Raw genomic sequence first — 21,839 nt, forward strand, 5'->3', positions numbered from 1 at the left:
GAACATTCAGAACACAATCGCCAGAACACAGAGCAGAACCCAGAGCTTTGCAACAACAACTAGAACCAACTGCAACTTTAAACATCATATTTCATATACGGTACTTTGATGTGTTGAACTAGCATGTATACATGCTTTTAACTAAGCAAACTAGCGTATAGCTCTGCAAATACTAACTTAAAACTTCACAACTATTCCAGACATCAATCATATCTAGATGAGAAAATTTACAATGTAAATCACACATTAGCATTCAGATCAAACCATATAATAATAATTCATTTTAGGTCTCATGCTCCTGATCCATCATTAGATCTCATCCCCCATCAACCGCTAAGTTTCATCCTTAGTTCAGATCAACCAAAGCACCGAAAACCCATAACATGCATATTTTCTTTTGATCTCACTCTTCATAAGATATTCATTACTTGCAGACCCTGTTCTAATGATATTTTCCTTCTTATATAGTTAGATCCTTTGTCAATACCTCGAACCAAAACCACCTAGGACCAATACATTGGACAAAATACCTAGGGTCAACACCCCAGACCAAATACCTTGGACCAATACTTTTGACCAAAATACCTTGGACCAAATATCTCTAACCAAAACCTTGGTTTTCCAACATGTAAGCGCTTTTCCTCTTGTGGGAGTGTGTGTATACATATACGCTTCTTTTGTTCTGTTAACCCCCATGTGTATGTTTCTTGGACAAAGTGAACCAGTGTATACTTCTTAAACCACTATCTTTGTTCAATGTCTGGAGTCTAATCTATAATTTTACCTGTTGCACTGTGAAATGCCATCTGTGTGAGTTGGTATCAAGGACAACACCTGTATCATAATGCCAACAATATCCCCCTTTGGAATTGATTGGAACAACAACACCAAGACACTCTCTCCCTACGACATCAAGGGCAGAGGGTAGACCAAGATATTCTCCCCATGAGTACATTCTAAATTCTTTGATTAAGCTCCCCCTTTGTACATGCTGAGATGCACTAAACTATCCATGCTCCCCCTGAGCACATGCAAAGTTGTCAAAAATATTTTCCAAAAGTAAATCATGACTCTATAACTCAACTATATGAGTATGACCTTCCTATCACCAATGAATCATGCATGCATCAATCTCCCAACCAAGTGGGGATACACCAAATGTTTATACATGACTGAAATAGCAATCATCCTTCTCATGCATAGTGGGGTAACAAATTAGGTATTTTCATCACCTTTACATCAAATGATATACATGACATTTATAACAAGGAACAACAATCTAAACAAGACCATGGTAGTCATCAGCGACTATCATACACCATATATAATCTGTATCATCAACATCTCTCACCAGCATCAAGATCAACAACCTGTATATTTCCATCATAAAAAATAGTTACCTGAATAAAATAACTATGTGAATCAAACAATATGATTATCGTCGTGTACCAAGGTCTTATAATATAATGCCAGCAATGCATTATTAGAAACATATGCTCCCCCTGAACCTATGCCAATTGTTTACCATCAGATGTGATCATTGCATTTGTTAGTAAGAATCATCAAGGCATCCTCATCAACCAGTTATTCATCAACTTATTAACAACTTATGAGGGCCAAAAACAATTCCAAATATCATTAACAGATTGCAACCATCATCAATCAAAACGAAATAGATAATTGATAATTGACTGAACCATATCAGACCCCTTTTCCTATGTCTGTCCCACTACCTTTTCTTAAAAACACCATATACACAATTGTGCAGCTTCTAACTCACGTATATGCACGACTTCTCTTCATATTAACTCCGTATGAGAATTGGAATACTGAAATTTTACACTTTCAACTCCCCCTGGGTCTGTTATGTTTGTAAACTGAGCTATGCCACATCTTTCTAACAACAATTCCTTCTTCTTCAATACCTTGATTGTGATGATGTTTCCTCCTTTTGTTGTTGTGGCTGAAATTTTCTCCTGCATTCCATTGCTTTATGTCCAAACTTGTTACACACATAGCATATTAAATGTTTCGTATTCCTTCTATCGTAATCAATAACTTTGTGACCAAACATGTTGCAAGCAAAACAATATCCCTTAAAGTACCTGGAAAATGATGCTCTTTCTGTGCGATGGTCATGAACCATTCTACTTCTACATCTGGCTCATCTTGTGAGCTAGATTCACCTTCATGAAAAGCAATACTAGTCTTTAGAATAGGCAAACATTGAACTTTGATGATTTCATCTCACGTTTCTAATCCTTTAGCAAATATAACATTCAGAGTCGTTCTCTTTTCAAGTTCTTTTCTTAGACTTACCACTTCACATTCTAACACTTCATTGCGTTTGTCCTTTTCAGTGAGTTGATATGCACTGTGTTTATGACTGTATCCTTTTCTACCAAACGGATTTTGAGTTGATTGATTTCTTTAAGGAAATATTCCTTTTCTAAGGCATCATTTTCATACGCCATGAGTAGTTTAATTTCGTGATCATCTTCATTGCTATTGGACAAGCCATCTCTATCATCATGAGTATAATAACTTCTGTTACCTTCTACATACATATTTCCATTGAAATGAGAGCATTTAGCATCGTAATGATCAACTGTACCAAAAGCAAAGAATTTGAATGGTAGCTTACCTTTGAATCTTCCAAAACCCTGTTGAAGCTTCTTGACAAAATTTACCTCATCTTCTTCTTCTTAAATGTGTCCTGATTCATTGTTCTATTCCTTTTCTTTTCCTTTTGCTGATGCTTTAAAATAGGTTTCTCTCATGTCTGATGGACCTCCTTTTCTCATTTCAAAGGCAGTTAGGATTCCATGGAGTTGAGTCACAGTAATAGTTTGAAGATCATGTTTTTCTTCTATGGCAAACACTTAAGACTCAAATTTAGAAGACAAAGATCTCAAAATTTTCTCAACTAAAGTAACTTCCTTTATCTCTTCACCCAGATTTCTCATATGATTTACAATCCCATCTGCTCACAAGAAATAACTAGAAATGTTTTCATCACTATGCATCTTGAGAGTTTCATACTGGATTCTGAGAGCTTGTCGTTTAGCACGTTCTGCCTGGGAGTCACCTTCGTAGCTCTGAATGATTATATCCCATATTTCCTTGGCTATGTTTATCTACATGAATTTGACAAATTCTCATTCTGATAGACTTCCCAATAAGGCATTCACAACTTTGGCATTGATTTCATATGTTTTCCCTTTTTCTGTATCCGTGGGGACTACTATTGGATATTGACATCCTTTCTCTACAATTGCCCAAACATTAGCTCCAAGTGACTAAAAATAGCTCTAGTATGTTTTTTCCAATATACCAAGTTGTTCCCATTGAAGATTGGCGGTCTGATAGACCCCATGCCTTCATGATTGTTCCTTTTGAAAGATCTCCCTTCAAGCGATCAAGCTTCTTCTGAAGGACCTACTCTAATTCCAATTGTTGGAAATAATATTAAGAGGGGGGGGTGAATCAGTATTATTAAATCAATAACCTTTTCATTTCATGCTCAGATTTATATATGCTACTTCAATGAAGATAACATGCGTGTACATGCAATTGTCTTTAAAGCTTCCAGCGTATATCCAGCAAACTTATGATTCAGTTAATTCATCATATGTTGATCTTTAATCAATGCATCAGTACTTCATTAACCATATAAATAGTAACCATGTGCAGTAATAACAAAATAAACCATCACACATAAGCAACACACATGAACACCAAGATTTAATGTGGAAACCCAATGCGGGGCAAGAACCACATTATGATATCTTCTTTTAATATAAGAAAAACTTGTTTACAATCTTGTACTAGTGCAGAATCATACCAGTACGCAAGCACCCACCTGCAGAAGGCTACAACACTCTCATTCTCCGGCTTCTACTGGAAGGGAGCTACAACCCACTAGCTCTTGTACTAGTTGATTTGTTTACTAGTATGTAGTCACCAACCTATAGAAGGCTCCAACCTTTACTCGTTTTCTAGCTGCTACTGGAAAGGAGCTCCAACTCCCTGGTTCTTGTACTGGCCGATATGTTTACCAATACATAGGTGCCAGCCTACAGAAGGCTACGACCTTCTCTCTTCCTCCAGGGACCAAGTCTCAGAAATTTTCAGACTAGATAATATTGGAACACAACACCACAATCTTAAGGCCTCATTTCATCAAATTTTTATACTAGACCCATCAGTAACATTGAAGCTCAAAACAATCACCACTGTAATACATCCATCAAATACATTTGCACCAACCAATCACTGAAAACCCATCATCACTGAAGCAAATCACAATCAATCAATCTGAACATTTAGAACACTGTCACCAGAACACAGTCACCAGAACATAGAATAGAACCTGAAACTCTACAATAACAACTGCAACCAACTACAACTTCAAACATCATATTTCATTTGCACTACTTTGATGTGTTCAACCAGCATGTATACGCACTTTTAACTAAGCAAACTAGTGTATAGCCCTGTAAATGTTGGAAATAATACTGAGAGGGGGGGGTGAATCAGTATTATCATATCAATAAAACTTTTTCAATGGTCAGAAACATATACGCTACTTCAGTTAAGCGAACCAGCGTGTACACGCAACTGTTTCTAAAGAAACCAGCGTATAACTATAAATCTTATAATTTATCTTCAGTTAAATGCATTAGGACATTATTCACCATATTAACAGTAAACAGGTGCAGTATAACAGAACAGATCATCACACAAATGCCACACACATGAACACAAAGATATAAGGTGGAAACCCAATGTGGGTGAAAACCACCTGCTGCAAGTCATCTCAATCTTATTCTTAATAAGAAAATCCTTTTACAATATTTGTACTGGTGCAGTCTTATACCAGTATGGGAGCTACAACCCCCTTTGCTCTTGTACTAGCTGATCCATTTACTAGTACACAGGCTGCTACCTGCTACAATGCTCCAAAGATCTTCCTTAGCTTTTGTACTAGCTTAGATACCAGTACGTAGGTGCTTGCCTATAGTCTTCTCTCCTCCAGGTACCACGTTTCATCAATTTTCAGACTGGATACACTGAAGCACAACACATAATCTGAAAGGCCACTTTTCATCCAATTTTCATACTGGACCCATAGCTATCATTGAAGCTCAAAACAATCATCAAACTCTGAATCACTAAAACCCTGTTAACAACACCATCACCAGAACACAGAGCAGACATAGAACTCTGTAATAACCATCAGACCCATCTGCAACTTCAAATGTCAAGCTTTACAATGTATACGCTACTTCGATGAATCAAACCCGCGTGTATACGCGCTTTTTCCAAAGACAACCTGCGTACAGATCTAAAAATAATTTCTCATAACTTGCAGCTGTACCAGACATCAGTTATACTCATAACACTTATAGAACAATACATGCATCAGTATGTAGATCTAGAATAAGCATCATAAAGATAGTTCATTTCAAACCATTTGATCCCAATCTCTCCTTAGATCTTGTTCTCCATCAACCGGTGAGATCTCTCCTTAGCTCAGATCAAGCAATGCATCATCAACCCATAACCTGCATACTGGATCTAATACTTCATCAGATATTCAAGACATTTCAGATACCCTTGCCTAATGATTTCCTTCTCCTTATATAGCCTTAGGCCTTGTTCAATACCAAGAGCCAAAACCATAGAAATCCAATACCATCAACTTCAAAACTAGGGATCGACACGTCCGTCGAGACACCATGGTCCAAAACCACAAGCACAACTTCCAAGGAATAACCGCCACGGACCAAAATGAGTTTTCCACATACACGGGCTTTTAATGAAGCCAACCTGCGTGTACACGCGACTTGGTATATAGCGAACCTGCGTATACGCGACTTGGTATATAGTGAACCTGCTTGTGTACGCGACTTGGGCTTAATGAACCTGCGTGTATGAACTTTCTCTTCTTCTTATAGTCTGATCATCAATTCCTTGCTGCTGACCTTCTGCACTATGATTTGTCATCAGTGTGGTTTGCCATCAAGGACAACACTTATCTCATAATGCCAACAATCTCCCCCTTTGGACTTGATGGAAAAGCTAACTTGTCACACTGTCATCTGATTCCTTTGAGCTGTCCTCCATCAGTCACATCTGATATCTCTTCTGAAGTTTCATCCAGTTATACATAAGTGAGATATTCTTCTATGAGAGGGTTGCCATCAAGTACAACACATGCATCATAATGCCAACAATCTCCCCCTTTGGACTTGATGGCAACAACACCAAATCACTCTCCCCCTTTGACATCAAGGGCAAAGGGTGGACCAAGATGTTCTCTTCTTTTTGCTGAAAATTTCGCTGTCCATACTCCCCCTGAGTATCTGTTAAAATCTCTGAATGATCTCCCCCTTTGTATATGCGAAAGTGTACCAATCTGTCAATGCTCCCCCTGAGTACATGCCAAGTCTCTGTACTGCTGAAGTGTGTTGTTCATGCTCTTCCTGACTGTAGGCAAGATCTGCAAAAGATGTTCTTCAAGAAGAACATGACTCTATACATCATAAAAGACCTTCCTATCACCAAAGACTCATACATACATCCATCTCTCAACTAAGTGAGGATATACAAAAATTGACTCATCCACCCAACCAAGTGGGGATACATCAAAAGTTTACATATGACAACCAATCATAATGCATCAATCATCCCAGGCATAGTGGGGAAACCAAAATAGGCCGTTACATGACATTGACACCATGAAAGAGATACCACAAAAGAGATATATGACATAGAGACGAAAGAACTAGACCAAGACTTATGAAAGTCACCAGCAGCATCTGGTAATCACCATTCAGATCAGCAACCAAGAGATCCTTTTGTTCTCCTTTCGCCTTTGTTCCATTTGAAACCAACAACAAATGTGGACTAGAACCAAAAGCTTTAAGATAATGCCAACAATGCATCATTGGAAGATTATCTGCTCCCCTGAGCCTGTGCCAGATGATCTCTGTCAAACCCATATCAGACTTTCTGCAACCAACATCTGTCCATACTGATTTCCTTCAAAACTCCATATACGTGTCTGCATCCACATAAACAAGCGTATATACGCGGATAGGCCTTATGAAACTCGCGTACAACCATTTTCATATCAGCAACCTGTAAATGTCCTGTAGCAAGGTATGTCTGAACATAGATGTCAACTCCTCCTTTTAGACATCATCATGAAGTCATTCACATTACATGTGAAACCACCATAGCTATTACATCAACGTCAAGATCTACATGATCCAAGTATCATTACTTGGGAACATCTGCATCAATCAGCATATGTAAGTATCAACCTATCATCATATAGATAAGAACTCATCACCATGTCTCCAACAAAGCAACTTTGAGTAGTCATCCATGTATTAGCACTATGTATCTTGAGCTCAAGCTCATTTGACAAAACTTCTTGATATCATCAATAGCAACAATCCTTATCCACAAGAGTGCCTGTATCATAACTGTATGATTTTTATGCATATGATAGCAGCAGTATATGAGTGACTCATCATCAAGTGAGGAAGATGTGTATTCAAGCTTTGTACTTCTCCTTTTCTTTATGAAGATCACCATGTAAGCATCATCAAAGGATCAACCATAAATCTGATCTGAACATCTACTATGTAACTTCAAGAATCATATGAGAGTTTATCATAGACAACTCACAACATCATATCATAGCAAGATATATCATTTAGCCATATAAGAATCATCACCAAGGATTATTAACCATAATGCCAACAATGAATTACGAAAGGCATATGCTCTCCCTCAACTAGTGCCATCTGTTAGATCTGATCATGCATATATCAGCAATAAGCATCAAAACATCATCATCCTCAAGTTAGACAAATAACAAAACATTTCCACACATCCTCAGCAGACTGTAACCAATAGAGCAAATAATAGACTGAATCATATCAGATCCTTTTTCTGATCCTGTCCCCACTGCTTTTCCTGAGACTGACATATACGCGACTTTGCAGTGTCTAACTCGCATATGTACGTGACTTCCCTTTAAGGAACTTGCGTATGAGATTCAGAACACTGAAGTTTTACACTTTCAGCTCCCCCTGAGTCTGATATGTCTGTGCTGTGCTGTGTCTCAGTACATTGTGCTGACTGTACTTCCTTCTTCCTCCATATCTTCAAGTGTGATGAGGTTTCCTCCTTTTGGTGTGATGTCCATCCTTTGTTCCTGCATTCCTTTGCTATATGTCCAAGCTTGTTACATGCATAACATCTTACATGTTTCATATTCCTCCTGTAGCAATCAGCAGCTTTGTGACCGAACATATTGCAAGAAAAACAATATCCATTAAAGTACCTTGAATGTGATGATCTTTCTACATGATGGTCTTGAACCCTTCTTCTTCCACATCTAGCTGCAACATGTCCAAGATTATGACATACATAACATTCAACATTATTCATAGGAGGAGTAAAAGATTTTCTTTGAGGAGTCTTTTTCCTTGATTGTTGATGGGGTTGACCTTTCATCTCCTTGTTGATCATTTTAGTTTTCTCTTTAGAGTTCCTTGCCTCACCTTGTGAGCTAGATTCACCTTCAATAGATTCATGAAAACCAAGACCAGTCTTGATAGCAGGAGACCTTTGACTACTAAGAATATCATCCAAGACTTTAGAACTATCTTGAAATCATAAAAGCTTATCCTTTTCTTCTAGTTTACCTTTCAAGATATTTACCTCAACCTGAAGTTGTTCTTCCTTTTCAAGAGATTGCTTTTTCAAATCTTCTTCACCTTTCCTTCCTTCTTCCATTTGTTCCCTTAGTTTGAGAATCTCCTTTTCTTGTTCTTCATTCAGATCCTGCTGCATTTGACGAACTCGGAAGGCACATTCTAGTTGAGATTTTAAGCTGGTGGCTTCGTTTTCTTGTTTTGCAATAGCTTGGAGTAGATCTGTATTATGCTTCTTTGATTCTTCAAGATCTCCTTTTAGTGAGAGGATTGTAGCTTCAAGATTTTCATAGTAGCTGGATCTATCTTTGAGTTTCTTGATGGTTGTGCTTCTTTCGTTGACTTCTTTTCTTAATGATGTCACTTCATGCTGCAATTTTTGACATTGGTCTTCCTTGTCCTTGAGTAGCTTTCTTACCTTGTTTCCTTCTTCTAGTTGGGCCTTTAGTTTGGTAACTTCTTCTTTGAAAGCACATTCCCTTTTGTTCAATAGATCTTGTTGATCTTTAACTTTGTCTGTAAGCCTTCTAAATACTGCCTCTATTTGATACTTTTCTTGCTCACTCATAAAAGCATATTCAATATTTTCACTATCACTTCCATCACTTTCACAAGGAAATATAGCAGGAACATCAGAGGATAACACATTCATACCTGATAATGATTCTGAATCTGATTCTGAATCTGAAGAACTTCTTATACCTAATCCCCAATCGACTCTCCCACTGTCATAGATCTTCTGAGATGTCTTCTTCTTCTTATGAGCTTTCTTCTTAAGCTTCTTTCCCATTGTTCCACAGATCTCCTTCAAGCGATCAAGCTTCTACAAAAGGACCTGCTCTGATACCAATTGTTGGAAATAATACTGAGAGCGGGGGGTGAATCAGTATTATCAGATCAATAAAACTTTTTCAATGCTCAGAAACATATACGCTACTTCAATTAAGCGAACCAGCGTGTACACGCAACTGTTTCTAAAGAAACCAGCGTATAACTATAAATCTTATAATTTATCTTCAGTTAAATGCATTAGGACATTATTCACCATATTAACAGTAACCAGGTGCAGTATAACAGAACAGATCATCACACAAAAGCCACACACATGAACACAAAGATATAAGGTGGAAACCCAATGTGGGTGAAAACCATCTGCTGCAAGTCATCTCAATCTTCTTCTTAATAAGAAAATCCTTTTACAATATTTGTACTGGTGCAGTCTTATACCAGTATGGGAGCTATAACCCCCTTTGCTCCTGTACTAGCCGATCCATTTACTAGTACACAGGCTGCTACCTGCTACAATGCTCCAAAGATCTTCCTTAGCTTTTGTACTAGTTTAGATACTAGTACGTAGGTGCTTGCCTACAGTCTTCTCTCCTCCAGGTACCACGTTTCATCAATTTTCAGACTGGATACACTGAAGCACAACACATAATCTGAAAGGCCACTTTTCATCCAATTTTCATACTGGACCCATAGCTATCATTGAAGCTCAAAACAATCATCAAACTCTGAATCACTGAAACCCTGTTAACAACACCGTCACCAGAACACAGAGCAGACACAGAACTCTGTAATAACCATCAGACCCATCTGCAACTTCAAATGTCAAGCTTTACAATGTATACGCTACTTCGATGAATCAAACCCGCGTGTATACGCGCTTTTGCCAAAGACAACCCGCGTACAGATCTAAAAATAATTTCTCATAACTTGCAGCTGTACCAGACATCAGTTATACTCATAACACTTATAGAACAATACATGCATCAGTATGTAGATCTAGAATAAGCATCATAAAGATAGTTCATTTCAAACCATTTGATCCCGATCTCTCCTTAGATCTTGTTCTCCATCAACCGGTGAGATCTCTCCTTAGCTCAGATCAAGCAATGCATCATCAACCCATAACCTGCATACTGGATCTAATACTTCATCAGATATTCAAGACATTTCAGATACCCTTGCCTAATGATTTCCTTCTCCTTATATAGCCTTAGGCCTTGTTCAATACCAAGAGCCAAAACCATAGAAATCCAATACCATCAACTTCAAAACTAGGGATCGACACGTCCGTCGAGACACCATGGTCCAAAACCACAGGAACAACTTCCAAGGAATAACCGCCACGGACCAAAATGAGTTTTCCACATACACGCGCTTTTGATGAAGCCAACCTGCGTGTACACGTGACTTGGTATATAGCGAACCTGCGTATACGTGACTTGGTATATAGTGAACCTGCTTGTATACGCGACTTGGGCTTAATGAACCTACGTGTATGAACTTTCTCTTCTTCTTATAGTCTGATCATCAATTCCTTGCTGCTGACCTTCTGCACTATGATTTGTCATCAGTGTGGTTTTCCATCAAGGACAACACTTATCTCATAATGCCAACAATCTCCCCCTTTGGACTTGATGGCAAAGCTAACTTGTCACACTATCATCTGATTCCTTTGAGCTGTCCTCCATCAGTCACATCTGATATCTCTTCTGAAGTTTCATCCAGTTATACATAAGTGAGATATTCTTCTATGAGAGGGTTGCCATCAAGTACAACACATGCATCATAATGCCAACAGTAAACACTAACTTAAAACTTCACAACTATTCTAGACTTCAATCATATCCAGATCATAACATTTAAAGTGTAAATCACACGTTATAATTTAGATCAAACCATATAATAATAATTCATTTTAGGTCTCATGATCCTAATCCATCATTAGATCTCATCCTCCATCAACCGCTAAGGTTCATCCTTATCAGATCAAGCAAAGCACTAGAAACCCATAACATGAATATTTGCTTTTGATCTCACTCTTCATAAGATATTCATTACTTGCGCACCCTGGCCTAATGACCTTTTCCTCCTTATATAGTTAGATCCTTTGTCAATACCTCAGACCAAAACCACTTAGGACCAAATACCTAGGGTCAATACCTTGGACCAAATACCTTGGACCAAATACCTCGAACCAAAACCTTGGTTTTCCAACATGTAAGTTCTTTTCCTCTTGTGGGAGTGCGTGTATATGTATACTCTTCTTTTGTTCTGTTAACCCACGTGCATACACTGCTTGGACAAATTGAACCATCGTATACTTCTTAAACCACTCTGTTTCTTCAATCTCTGTAGTCTGATTTGTAAGTTAACCTGTTGCATGGTGAACATTCATTTGTGTGAGTTTCCATCAAGGACAACACCTATATCATAATGCCAACAGCTTCAAAGTTGAGAGGCCTCTATATTATCTTAGCAAAATAATTACAAATACATGGTAAAATACATGGAAATAACTCACTTCTCTGAGTGATCTAAAATTTTGTTGCTCAGATCCCAATTTTGATTGCACTAGTGGATTCCTCATGAAAATTGAGCAAAAACTTTAACAAGTTCTACAACTTCTACCTCTTGGCCTCTTAGGGAAATTTTGAGATATCATAATAATTAGAATATTCCTACAGAATATTCCCAATGTAAGGAAAAGACCTTGAAGTGAAGTTTATAAGAAAGGTTTTTAGTGTTATAAAATTTCCAAAAATTATCAAAGAAACATCTGCTAAAATCTTTTCCTGTGAGAATGAGTGATTTAGTGAAGCTTATTATGGAACTTCATTAAACTAAAAAAAATTGCATTGTTGGAGGTTTTAGTAGAAGATTTCTTTTTGGTACAATTTATGGAACAAGCTGCCCTGATGCACTACTTTTAGAAATGCCCCAGGTTTCATACATAATTCAAAGCACCAATGAGTCTAATTGAAAGAGCATTGGAAGATGAAATGTATACGACCCTTGTGGTTACAAGAAAGAAATCTCTCATGTGTTCAACTCCAAGACCACCAAACCTTGAAACGTATTCCGCGTCAATGCGGATATAAAAAATTTCCCTGATTGTTTTTTGATGAAGGAACGAATCCGAGACTTGCAAAAAATAATTGTTGTTTTTGTGTTTTCTCTTAAATACACCATAATGACATGTATTTTTTACATAAAATAATTTGTGCATTTGTTATATAGAGGGTCAGGTGTTGTTAATTTTAATAGTGCACCAAGAATGGAAATAATATTTTGTAGATCTAGGGGGTGTTATTTCTATGAAAGCACTGGTGCGTTAAATGTTACAATGCATCATTGCATTCATTAAAAAAATAATGGTGCTTGAAGAGATGCAATCTCCAGTGATGTCTTTTTTTGAAAAGGTCCCTATTATGCTAAAACACGACATAAAGTTGTTTTTATTTAAAGTAAATCACTGGTGCATTATTATGTTATGGATGCACCGGTGTTCTTGTATGAGATTTTGTCTTTTTTTGGGGATATCAACTTATGGCAACGCAATTATTATAATTTTTTAAATTCGTTATTCATGGAGAAAACAATATATATCTTATAACAATATTCATATAAATTATTATTTGATTAGTGCATTATATTATGTTTGGATTAATTTGTTATATTATTAGATTTCACATCTCTTCATTATAATATTTAATAACTGATATATTTGACCAACGGTGTAACATTTCATAGTGACGTTGGATAACACGATAGAATAAATTAAATTTTTTATTATTATATATCAATAAGAGTCACTTTGTCATACAAAATCTGATTGTTATTGGTAACCCCTTGTCTTTCAATTGGGACATTATGTCCATAATTACATTAAACAAAATGTCTGATTTTCACAGACAATTATTTCAAAAAATACATCAGATTTCATTGATAACAAAATAGGTCATCATTATTCGTTGAAATTGATGTTAGTGCTCGAACTACTTCCATGACCTTGGTTATTTGGAGGATTGTTTTCTTGATTTCATTGATTTTTTTCATCTTCTTAGTATTGTTCCATCTGCAAACATAAAAATAAAGTGTAATGAGTGTATATACATTGTTGAGAGTAATGAAAATTGAAATCAATAATATACATCAATTTAAATCGAAAAACAATGTACCATAGCAAGAAGTGACTCGTAAATTATACACATTCTTTCAAAACAAAATCTCATACCTTCTTTCAACAACTCTTCTATTGGCTTAGTTCCATACTTTGTTTCCTCTAAGTTTTATACCTCGTAATTAATAATATATTTAATATAAAGGTTTTTTTTTTATATTAATTATAAACTCGAGGAAGTAAAACAACATAGATACTTATGAATTCCACTATTAATTTTTGGTATGACAACATATACTCATAACCATTATTTAACTCAATGTCAATCAATTATTCTGATGACTCTTCTTTGTATGTTAGCACCTATTTGAAGACATTCAAGGATGGATTTTGTAAAAAACTTAAAATAGACAAAAATGAAACCTTTAGTTGTTATAAGGAAATATTAACAATTACTCACAAACTTTGAAATCAACCCTTTTCTTCCTTGTCATCTTATTTTATGTGTTGAATGAATTCCATCTTGTTTTCTTTTTTGCAAGAAAATAGTTGAAAAGTAAAATTTAATGCTAAATTATTTTTAGATGCATAAATTCAATCATGATTACATACATTTGAAGAATGTTGTTTTTGAGATGGCTCCTCCTATGATGCAATTATGTCCATTTATTTGACCATCTCAGTGCGTTGATCATTTGAGATTTTCATAATATTCCTTAAAAAAGTAATAAACTACTTTTATAATGATATATCAAAACCAAATATAAAAAAATCCATATTAACAAATTAATGGTTTGTTGTAATATATATGTATAATTATAGGAAATAATTTTATACAATTAGGAGTATTACCTTTTCAATGATACTTTTTAGTTGTTTTATGTTTTTTCTATTGCAAGTATGGCATGTCTCATTGAACATTGCCATGGAAACTCTTCCTGTAGTTTAGATATAATTTCATTCTTCGAATCATTACATTGATTTTTTTATTGTAAGTGAAAAGTATGTCTATATGTTCTTTTGACTAGATCCCTCATAGTTCTGTAAAAAAATCCACCCCTTTCATTAACCTCTCACAACACTCCGGATGAACTAAGGACCAATTCATCATCATTTACATGTTCCATAACTTTTATTTTCTTAGAATGACATTGGTCTTTTCCTTCATTATTGATCCATGTATAACATTAAACATATATGAATTAATAGTTTGTTTGAAACATATTATCTAATATTCTTAAGTATATTATTAAGGAAAATTAAAGAAAGAAAAAATCATATTGAATAGTATTTTTTTTCATTCACTTGATTCGTGATTTTGCAATTTTTCTATCAAACTTTTACGCTCTTCTGCACTTAGATTAGAAATAATCTGATCATCCTTGTTCATTTTGTGGCTTTGTGTGACACGCAACAACTAATACATATTATTTAAACTTACATATATATCGAACATATTAATTTTGTAAAGAATTTAGAAAGAACTTGTCTTGTTTTTTTTTTTATGTGTTGCCAATGTCTTGATTATTATTTTTTATACTTGGGACCTACTAAGACATTTTTCATCAATAAACACCATGTACCATTCAAAACAAAGCCATTAGATATATTTTCCAAATGAATCAAATATTTTTTAGCCAAAAATGTGTTTATAACATTAAATGCATCGGGCTTTTAATTGTTCATCACCGTCATGGAAAATAATTAAAATAAATAAATAAATTAGGACGGTGTGATTTGTAAGGCTAAACTCACCACACTAATTTAGTAGTGCTATTAGGAATAGGCAGGCCAGTGCATTATATTACATCGGAAGAAACGATGAACACACTAGAAAAAATTGAAAGTGTTATAATATACCAGTGTGTTGAAGTACTCATGTAGTTGTTGCACTTCATTTTGTCACCATGACAAATAATCATCAAAATTGGATCTCTCACCATCCATCCAAGTGTCATGAAGCACTCGCTTGCAAGTCAAAAACTTATATACCTTGAATAAAGTGGAAATTTTGGATTGCTTGCTACAAAACCCTGCTTTTGAGCATCTGCACAATTTTGTTAAAGAAAAACTACACGTGTAGTTTCTTCCACTGTAAAACTGCATAGAACTACGCTCTGTGTGTGAACAAAAACTGTGCAGTTCAATCAATAAAAAGTAAAAATAAAAGGTGAGATCTAGAAGCATTGTTGGGCGAATCATTCCCAATAGAAAGCCTCAAACTCATATATTTATTTGAGCCTAACATCATTTTTGATGGAACTAATTCCCATTCTTCAAGGACCCCACATCCCTCTTTTAGTGGATCTCATCCTTAGACTAAGGATTTCAAACTACTTCCTTTCGGCCTATAAATCAAGCCATAGTTGGGGTAATTGATGGAGGTTGCTGAGAACAAGTTTATGCTAGAGTAATCAAGTTGGATAACTTATCATTCTTGGAGAGGATTGAGATCAATGGGAGGAGCTTCACAACATTAAGGCATAGGTTTTGTAGCTCCTTTATGTTTATGAAATTAATACAAACAAGAATTTCTTCTCACTTCATTTTTTAATATATTAATTGATTAATTTCATGGATGGTCTATGTTATTAATATTTGTCCATTGGAATGATGTTATTTATATTTGTCCATTCAAATGATGTTATTTATATTTGTCCATTGGAATCATGTTTGTTACTAGTCTCCTTGATCACTAGTTTGAATTATTGAATCATTTATGCTGCATATGCCTTTGATCCTTTGTTGTTTCCATTTGTATAGATCCAAATTCAAGCATAGAGGTGTTACATTGAATCACAAAGGGGGATCTTCATCATGCATGTAGTAATAAGGTATGAATTTCCATTTCTCACCTTGTTAGATTGTGATTCAAGGAAAGATAGATTCACGGAAGGATTTAGCTTGATTGTCTATTTGTTTCTAGTTTCCTTTTAGGATCTAGGGAGATTTCTCTTGTGCACAAGAGGGATTGTCTACCTAACAAATTGGTGACTCCACTGGGGAACATCATGTTCTCTTCCATCTCTTTGTTTTTTATTCTTGAACCTATTTTGATAGCTTTATCTGAGTCTTAACAAGTTAATGATCTTTCAGATTTTATGATTTGTTTGGATACTTTTTTTTTCTTTAAGTTTCTTCACCAACACGATTTTTGTTTAGAAACAGAGCACAAATCTATGCAGATTTGCACAGATTACCTTTATTAACAATGCGCATGCGCACTGTACTATACTATCTAACTACTCATACTCTGAGAAGTTTTGGAAAATGATAGCTTTTCCTCTCATTAAAGTTTGAATTTTTTTTTAAGGTTTCATTACATTTGTCTCAGACTCCCGGCACTCCCTGTGTGTTTGATTGAGTGTTCTGAAGAATTTTTCTTGAGAGTTATCTGTTTTCAAGGATTGAATGGTAGGGTTTCTCAAGAATTAGTGTTTTGATGAGATTTGCTTCTTGTGTTGCATTGAAAACATGAGTAATTTTTATTCTAGTACTGAAGTTTAATATGAATTACACTTTAAGCGTTGATTTCATAACATTCATTCAAGCATTTTCATTTTAAGGATTTCTTTGGGTGATTTGAATTTGATTTCCTTTGATCATTTCTCAAAGATTTTTCTTTGTTTCTTAACAATCTTTGCATATTTTTTCTTTAATTGTGTATAAGTGTTAATCACCTTTGAGTATCATTATTTTTTTATCTTTGGAATTTGACCCGATTTCCTTTATTTACAATTGATTGATTCTTTAGTTGTATTAGTGAAGGAAAATAGTCATGTTGTTCTTTCGTTTATTTGGAATCATATTATGTTTGTTTTGAAGAATTCTCTTCCATAGATTACATTTGCATGGTTAGAATTCTCATTTCATGAACGAAAATTGTGCATAGATTACATTTTCACAGTGTTCACAAAAATTGTGCATAGATTACATTGTCATAGCTTTCAAGAAAAATATGCATAGATTACACTGCATGGTTTGAAACTTAGAGCTTTGAATTGTGATGGGACCAGCCCAACACTTTACAATCTATCGTAATTTGAATGACTATGTAATGTTTATATATTTGATTGAATCATTCAACGGTGATTACACGTGGATGAAAGCACCATCGGATATTTTGGGTTTTGATTTATGTGGCATTCAATTAAGCAATAAAGAAAGGGGTACTTGCCTCGAGTTTTGTATTTCCCGCTCAACCCTACGCTTGATCCCTTTGCTCGTCATTCTTTTTGGTCATTAGCTATTGTTGTTGGCTTGTCGAGGGTTTGCTCCACAGTACTCTGCAAGGTTTTGGTGGGTAGCAATGCTACGAGTCTTGGTCGCGCCTCTGGTTGTTCTTTGCTATGAATGTGTTTGCCTTTAATCCTTGGTTCGTTGACAGTTGTGGTTCGTCATGTAGTTGTCTGGGTAAGTGACCTCTGTTGTTTTTTCATTTTCCTTCTACTGTGGGGTTCAACAGGCAGCCGTATTTCAACTCATGCACTAGTATTGCTCATTCTAGTTGGCAACTCAATGTTTGCTTGTTTCCAGGTTTAGCTTGATGGCTTTCCTTCGCTCTCGGCTTAATACACAACTAATTCCTCTTTCTTTGTTTCAGTTTATGGGTCTTTTTTCACAGTCTCTGACCTGGTCTGCTCCTTCATCTCCATAGTTATTCGACTCTGTTAGTGGAATGCCAGTCTTGGTTCTTACTGCAAACTCTCAGGTAACACGAATGCAACTTTCATTGTTTTGTTTCCCTTTCCAGCGCTATATTTCACTTCTGTTACAATTTATGCTCTAACACCTGTGTATCATGACTGTGCGGGTGTGAAGGGTTTTTAGTTGGAGGGTTTGGCCATACGCGTCTTGGTCTTGTCCGATAGGCTTTGACTCTTCGAATTTCTTGTGGTGTTCATTCTAGTCTTTAACTCACACCTTAGGGTTGTATGGGTTTGTCACCCACGTTGCTTGTCGAATGGCTCACGCTATGAGCGATGCTATGCTACTTGGAATTCTGGGCTTCCACTGTGTCTTGATTGCAATCTTCTATTTATAGTTGCAATTTCTGTCGAAACCCTCACCTAGGGTTTGTCGTTCAAGGGTCTACGTGTCTATGGTCGTGTATGAATATGTGGTTGAAACCCTCACCTAGGGTTTATTGTTCATGGTTTGAGCATTCACAGCTTTATTCTTATAGCACTGTTATGTAATTATTATATGCTGGACATTGCAATTTTTTTGAAAGGAAAATTCTTCAGGGGGATATGATAAGACTTAGTTTGGTATACCTAAATAACGTGCACTATTTGTTTGCTCTGAACTCGTAGTCGGAACTATTGTTATGTTTCTTCAATTTGCTTGAGAGATGATGTATAAATCTGCACGAACCCTATAGTTATGCTGGAAATTTTATATGGCTATCAATGTAAATGTATGGTGGAAACTATCGTCCGGCCTGTGGGTGTTTGGCCTGCACGAAATTCTGGTTGTATTAATCTTGGTTTATTCTTGTTGTTTGCTTTGAACGAATTTCAAACCCTCATATTGTTTCTACTCTTTGGTCTCGCTATGAGAACTGGTTATTTCTTTCAGGGAAACAAAAAGAATTTGTTTTCAAGAATCTTTGTAGAGTTAGTTGTATGCTCAGATAATCATCAATTGGAAAACATAATAAAGTATAGTAGACATATAGATGGACAGAACTTAATTTCTCTGTTCTTGCTATTATTTGAGTGCGAGAGGTACTAAACTAAATGCCTTACATGATTTTTCCTGTTGCATTAATGGGTTCCTTGTTCCAGTTAATGAAACTATATAGTTGTTTTTTAGTTACAAACTTTTACAGTTACATGGTTATTAGTCATTCGTTCTATCTTATCACAAGATTTTCCCTTAAGATACATTTGTCTTTTCCCTTTAAAATAAAAGGACAATTATTAATCCATGGCTTGTTAACAACAAGCAAACAAATAAGCCTAACTGATCAACTACCCTTAACTAAGTTAGAAATTAAAATAAGAATAAAAGTCCTACCTACTATTCTGTTAACCAACATAAAGATGAATAAAGGTAAACTCAACTTTTTTTCTTTTGACCTGGCAGAGACCGACACCCGGTCATGGTGCCTGAGTTGGATGCTCCTGCATCAGGCTTCTGGGCAAAAGAAAATCATGACTCCGGTCCATGAGCTCCTCAATTGAATAACCTGTCTACTCAATCTGCTTGGCATCAATCCATGAACTGTCCTCAATAGGACAATTCTTCCACTTGACTAGGTATTGCAGATACTCCTTCCACTGAGTTTGTTTGGCCACCTGAGTGTCGAGAATGCACTCAATCTCGGGAGGCTGAACGTAAAGCATCTATCTCATCCAAGCTTCTCCTTCATCCTGGGTATTCTGTGTAGGCTGCGTGGTTCCATCTTCTTCCTTCTCCTCTGGGTCAGCCGTGTAGGGAAACAAGTTTGCTACATTAAAGATAGGTGAAATGCCTATTCCGGGTGGCAACTGTATCTCATAGGCATTTGCCGAAAATTTTTGAAGGACTTTGCATGGTCCTATCTTCTTATACTTTAGTTTATTGTAGGTACCCCTAGGGAAGCGTTCCTTGCGCAAATGCATGAGGACTTCATCTCCCACATTAAACTGTACTTCCCTTCTCTTAAAATCTGCTTGTTGTTTATACTTTAGGCTACTGTCCTGTAATTTGATTTTTACCTGTTCATGCAAATCCCTCATCGTGTTAGTGAAATCTTCTCCTTTTGTGCTTCACCTTTCTTGTAGTCCAAGATCCCGCAACTCATGCACTCCGCGAGGATGCATGGCATACAGGATTTGAAATGGGCTAAAGCTTGTGATGTGGTTAGGCAAGTCATTATAAGCGAACTCTACCTATGCCAACACTCGATCCCACATCCGCGAATTCTCTCCAACGAAACTTTGTAGCAAGTTTCCTAGACTCCTGTTTACAACTTCTGTTTGTCCGTCAGTTTACAGATGATAAGCAGAACTGTAACTCAACTGTGTATCCATTTTCTTCCATAGGGTATGCCAAAAGTGTCCTATAAACTTCACATCCCTGTCCGACAAAATAGACTTAGGCAACCCATGTAACCTGACAATCTCTATGAAAAACAAGTGGGCCACGTGAGTGGCATCACTGGTTTTCCTGCAAGGGATGAAATGCGCCATTTTCGAGAATCTGTCCAATACTACCATCACCGAGTCGTAACCTCGCTGTGTCTTAGGTAGACCTAAGACGAAGTCCAAGCTAACTGAATCCCACAGTCTGCTTGGAACAGGTAATGATGTGTACAGTCCTGTGTTTTGACTGTGACCCTTCGCCAACTGGCACACTTTACATCTGGCCACAAATTGTTGCACATCCCTCCACATCTTTGGCCAAAAGTAGAAATGACTGAGCTGCTCGAGTGTCTTGTCCATGCCGAAATGTCCAACCAGACCTCCACTATGCTTCTCCTGAATAATAGTCTCCCACATCGAGCAGTCAGGTATGCATAGCTGTCCTCCCTTAAACAACAATTTCTCTTGTAGGTTGTAGTACAACCATGGACTGTTATCTCTCACCAAGGGATTATGACATGCCTCATAGGCCTCCTCAAAATCTGTATCAGTCGGGTATAAGTCTTTTAAGTGCTCAAAACCCAGCACTGGCACCGTACTTTCTTGTAGAAGTAAAGCTCTCCTACTTAGTACATCAGCCACCTTGTTGGCCTGCCCACTAATATGCTTCAACATGAAGTTGAAGCTCTACAAATAATCCACCCATTTGGCATGTTTGTGGTTCAACTTGTGCTATTGCATTACATACTGTAGTGCAGAATTATCTGAGAACATCACAAATTCGTTTCCCAACAGATAATACCTCCAGTGTTTTAATGCCTGTATAACAGCATAGAACTCCCTATCATACGATGAATATTTCTATTGACTTTCATTCAGCCTCTCGCTAAAGAACGCTACAAGCTTATCCTCCTGGCTGAGTACAGCTCCAATAGCCGTACCGCTAGCATCACAGTGAACCTGAAAAAGCTTCTTGAAATATGGCAATCTCAGGATCGGCCTCTCAGTAATCTTCCTCTTTAATAACTAGAAACTTCTCTCCACTGCATCCATCCATCGAAAAGGCTGACTGGCCTTTTTAATGGTGTCCAACATAGGTGCACAAATTTCACTAAAATTCCTTAT

The sequence above is a fragment of the Pinus tabuliformis genome, chromosome 9 (assembly GCF_031772625.1).
Source record: "Pinus tabuliformis cultivar Carrire ecotype Pingquan chromosome 9, CPIR1, whole genome shotgun sequence".
NCBI lineage: Eukaryota > Viridiplantae > Streptophyta > Pinopsida > Pinales > Pinaceae > Pinus > Pinus tabuliformis.